The sequence below is a fragment of the Phocoena phocoena genome, chromosome 12 (assembly GCF_963924675.1).
Source record: "Phocoena phocoena chromosome 12, mPhoPho1.1, whole genome shotgun sequence".
Classification (NCBI taxonomy): domain Eukaryota; kingdom Metazoa; phylum Chordata; class Mammalia; order Artiodactyla; family Phocoenidae; genus Phocoena; species Phocoena phocoena.
The window spans coordinates 40983785-40988892 of record NC_089230.1 but is presented as its reverse complement, the minus strand read 5'-3'; the positions used below and the strand labels follow the sequence as shown (position 1 = coordinate 40988892).

The window sequence follows — 5108 nt, the reverse complement described above, 5'->3', positions numbered from 1 at the left end:
CTGCTTGATAACGGTTCTTTGTTTTTTATTTGAAAATCTAGAGCATGGACAGCTTTTATTTTTTCTTTTGGCAGACTTCCAAAATGTATTCTCTTATTCTCCCTTCCAAAGTGCCCAGGAAATCTCAATGAACTCTCTAACAGTCCTCTCACGATTTGGTAAAGTATATGCTTTTTTTTTATGATTGTTTGGGGGATAGACAACAAGCAAACTTCAGGGGCTAAACTGCTTCTGAAAGATTAAAATTAAAGCAACTTTTGGTTTCTTCTAAGAATGAAATAAATATAAGAATTTTTACAAACATAAACAATGAACACATGGATCAGCTAGAAGGTGAATATGCCCCATAATCAGGGGAAGGGTTAAATATTGAGTGAGAGTCAGAGAGATGGGTCACAGGAATTACTTGGCAGTAGGAAACAGTGAATGTACATTTTGACATATTGTGTCAATGAGGCTGCATGGACATGACAGTATCAAAATAGAAATGTCAAAGTTCTCACTTCAGGAGCTTGCTGTGGGAATGTGGGAGTAGTAGCCTGGCCTATCAGAGTGTGAGTCTACTGTTCAATTGTGATTCTCCTTTAACAACCAGGTATCAGATGAATAAATAAACCTTTGAAACAGATTGCATATATTTGCGGATGTGCAGTTCTGCTTTGTGGCAAAAGGAATCAAAATGCCTGGCACCATGTATCAGTAACTTTTCAAACATTTTTATTCCACAGTGATGTCAATACAATCTCTCAAATTAACATTTTCATATGTCATCTCTTTTGGGTGAACATGGTTACCATGTCAGTGTGACTAGAGGAGAAAGAAGTGGAAGAAGTGGGAAGGCTAAAGCATTTGCAGTTTATAAATACTTGAGTTTGAAAAGTACCAAATGCCAGCCATTTGTGACTGTCTTATGACACCTAACATTTCATTTTACCCTGAAAAATTACCCCAACTTTTATTTCCCATGAAGGGAGAAAGAGGACTAAAACTAATTAGTATTCGCAAAACAGACTCTTCCATTCTAAGTGGCCTAAGCTTTATTATTTGAAACATTTAAAACCAGACTCCACAAAGTGCAAAATAATTCTTATTATGAAACAAACCTGTATCAATAGGGGGTAAGAGGATCAACTAGGTGGGCCCTCTTCTCCCTCCTGATCCTGCTTTTAAGATCCCTAAAGATGTTCTGTTGTAAAATTAAATTAGTACTTTTGTTACTGGAAGGGGGATCCCCTCTAGGGCCCGAGAGTAGGCTCTTGTCTAACACTCGGAAATGAACTGTCCAAGGAGACACATGTACTGACAAAGCAAAAGACTTTATTGGGAAGGGGTGCTCGTGTGGAGAGCAGCAGTGTTACGGAACCCAGGAGGACTGCTCTGCCACGGGCTCGCAGTCTCAGGTTTTATGCTAATGGCTTTAGCTTTCCGGGTTGTCTCTGGCCAATCATCTTGCTTGTGCCCATATCTGGTCTGAGTTTCCTGGTGGCGCGCGCATCTCTCGGCCAAGATGGATTCCAGGGTGAGGGTTTCTGGGAGGCTGGCCTATGTCCTGGGCTGGCGTCTCCTCCCTCTCTTGGTCCCTCCCGAATTCTCCCGGTTTAGTTTTCAGTGGCAGCACCATGCTCCTAATCCGGGCCTCCTGTGGTGAGACAGCGCGCGCAAACGGTTATTATCGTCGTGCCTGGCCAAGGCAGGCCGTTTCGGTCAACCGTTCCCTAACACTCTCAGGTAGGAAGAACGTTGGGTTAGAGTTTTTCTTTATGATACATTACTTTGTGGGATTTGCTCTGCGAGAAAGCTTAATTGTTTTTTCCATAACAGTTTTTCTCTAGCATTCTAGCTCCAGGGAGAGAACTTAAAATAGGAGGGAAACTTTGTGGGAGATTATATAGAAGCTCCCCCAAATATACATAATGAATATGGAGTAGCTGAGCTAAGAACACTGTTTTCCCTTCCAGTTAAAGAGTAAAGATTTTCTTTTTATTCAAATGACAACTAATGTTTTGTCAGGGTTAAAATCCTTCAATATGTTAGTGTTACAGCTCTTTTAGAATTTGTCTGGCAGGTTTTCCGGTCCGCACTGGAAAACCCCTCATGAAGAAAAAAATCCTTCAAAATGTTTACTCACCATTATATCCTCTCCTTCAGTACACAGTTCAACAGTTTGGCATTTTTTTCTCATTCTTTACGGACTTCAGGTGACAGTAGCAAAGCAAGATGGTGCTGAGGAGAGGCGTGGGGGTGGGTCTAGGTGTTACCATTGTGGAAGGAAAATAAAAAAGGAGTCCGTATCTCTAAGAGAACTCTGTAAAGTGGAGCCAGGAGGCCGCTGAGGAAGTGTGACCTATGCGTGGCTCAACCTGGAAGGAATCTGACCTTTTGACCACTGATTGTCCTAACAAAGTCATCCAGAAGGTCTGCCAGAAACTCAAGGTATGGATTGGACCCTTACCCTAAAATAACTCAAGGTAGCCTATCTGCTTATTGTATCCCTCCCCCAAATAACTCATCATTCCTTAAGGATAAATACTTCCTGACTTGTGTCAGAGTCAATCACCATTTTCACGGGGCAACTCTAATAACCTTGGGACTTTTTGCCTTTATAAGCCCCTGACTCTTTCTCTTCCCCAGAACACTTTCAGTCTTACTGAAATCTGTGTCTTACTGGAATCTGTGTCTCCTGAATTGCAGTTCTTAAGACCACAAATAAAACTCTTTGTTATTTGCAGCCTTGGTACTGATTATTGCTTGACACCATTTAGTGGCTGGTGAAGGAAGGAAGGAAGTGAGCCTGCTAGGTCTCTGTTTCTGCATGTCTAGAAATGGAGATTTACTTCAGAGGTCATATTGTGAGGAATAAATGAGACAACATATGTGAGAGAGGTTAGTAAATTGTAACACAACATCAACTGCTATTGAAATAATGATATGGACTTAGAGCTCTTTTTAGGTGGGCAGAGTTAGAAAGAGTTTACCCAATAAGTCCTTGAACGGCTTGGATTCCAGGTTTAAAAAAACAAAAAAACACTGTCTAAGGCTGATTAAACGTAATTTCAAATATTGTGAAATCTTCCATAAGTATCTACTCTGCTATTAGAATAAAAGTTAAGAGTATTTAAAAAAAATAAAAACTAAACTTTAGGTAGAGACTAAATTGTCTCATGATTTCAAACCCAATTCTTTTTACTAGGAAAAAAAAATTTATTCCTAACATTCTTCCACTCCATCCAGCCATCCTTCATTCATCAAATATTGTCATCATATCCCTGCCACATACTATGTTTAGAAAAGACTACAGAAGAAAGTACATCGGATTGGCATCAAATTTACTTTAGTTTGAGTTGTGACCCCTTTAGCCTCCCTGCACCCTGGCTTACCCACCCACATTCTCTACTCATCCTGTCTCTTCATTGAACCAATTCTACTCAATCTTCAAGTACATCTCCAATTCTTTCTCCTCCTATGAAGAAATCAGTGGTAACTCCAGCCCTTAGCAGTCTCTCTTTATTGCACTTACTTCTAAAACCACTCATTTGGCATTTATCATGTGCTTCTCTGGATGGTTAGCAATGATTTATTGTATACTTGAGTTTGCCCATCCATCCATTGGAATATTCCACGGATACGTATTAAGTACAATTATGTACTAGATATCAAACTAGATGATAGTTGTGCAGTGTTGTCATAGCACCTACCCTTGTTCTTACATTCTCACTCATACTCTTCTGATTTCCAATATTGCTCTAGGAAGGGAAGGACTATGTCTCAGCCTGGAGTCATGGTATTTGGAACCGAGATATACAAGAAATGTATACAGTTGACTCTCTGTATCCCCAGGTTCTGCATCGGTGGATTCAACCAACTGCGGATCAAAAATATTTAAAAAAAAAAAATTCCAAAAAGTTCCAAAAGCAGAACTTGAATTGGGTGATCACAGGCAACTATTTACATAGCATTTACATTGTATGAGATATTATGTAAGTAATCTAGCAACGATTTAAGTGTTGGGAAGGATGTGCTAGGTTATATGCAAATACTACACTATTTGTATAAGGGATTTGAATATCCACAGATTTTGGTGTCCTCAGGGGGTTTTGGAACCAATCCCTCTCGGAGACTGAGGGACAACAGTATCTATTCATCTATAACTACCCAATTTCTATTTTAAGCCTTTTTCTGCCAGAGTGGCAGAAACTAAATGTCAGTGAATTCAGAGATTTCTCCTTCTCCCCCCGAGAGAAGGACCCCAGGGTTGTGTTAGAGTTCCAGAGAGTTTAACCTGAGCCAAGACTAGAGAGTAGGGTTGGGAGGGGGTGTGCAGCGGGTCCCTGCTGTAGTCTAGCCACACAGGCATCTGCTGAAATGGCCTTTGCCCAATTAGCTGCTTGGTCGGTGGTCCACATGCTGGCCTGGAAATGTCTTTTGTCCTTACCCACATGACTCTAGGCAGCTCTCTTTGCTGCTTCTCTGCCACTTCTGGGTACAGAATGTTCATTTTCTGTCTCCCTTACCATGCAGAGAGACTGTAAACTGACAGGCTGCTTACGATCCTATTCGTCTAGACATACCACCAGGCAGCCATTTATTCTCTGGGTTCTGTATCCTCCCTGAGGATCTATTTGGAATTGATGCACAGGTCTCTTTCTCTCTCTCTCTGTCTCTCATCAATGTATTAAAGTATAACTGACAAACAATAAATTACATATGTTTAAAGTATACAATTTGATATTTTCTGCTCTATGTATACACTTATAAAACCATTGCCACAATCCAGATGATAAACATATCCATCATTCCCAAAATTCCTTTATGCCCCTTTGTATTCCCTCAGTTCTCTTTTCTCTCTCTCCTCTTGGACCTCAAAAGCCTTTATTAGGACCTGCCTAGAAAGCAGGTCTGGTGCCCTCTCTCTGGAAAACACCATTCCTACATTCTCCTTGTTTTCCCTCTGGCTGTATCCCCTTGCTCAAGACCAGGAAACCTTTTCTCTAGCTGAAGGGGACATGGGAGAAGGAAGCCTTGCCTTTATTGATCATATTTTCTCTCAAATCTCTGGTATATGCTGTGAGGGTCTCAGTTATGGAAACACAGAAGCCAGCAAAGGACTA

At 40.8% G+C, this 5108-nt stretch overlaps 1 non-coding gene across 1 annotated transcript; it reads left to right on the top strand.

Moving 5' to 3' along the window:
* Positions 1–2031: 2031 nt before the first annotated feature.
* On the top strand, positions 2032–2093 carry LOC136132388 (U7 small nuclear RNA). Its single transcript, XR_010656465.1, has one exon. It is a non-coding gene; the product is annotated as a U7 small nuclear RNA (small nuclear RNA).
* The last annotated feature ends 3015 nt before the right edge of the window (positions 2094–5108 follow it).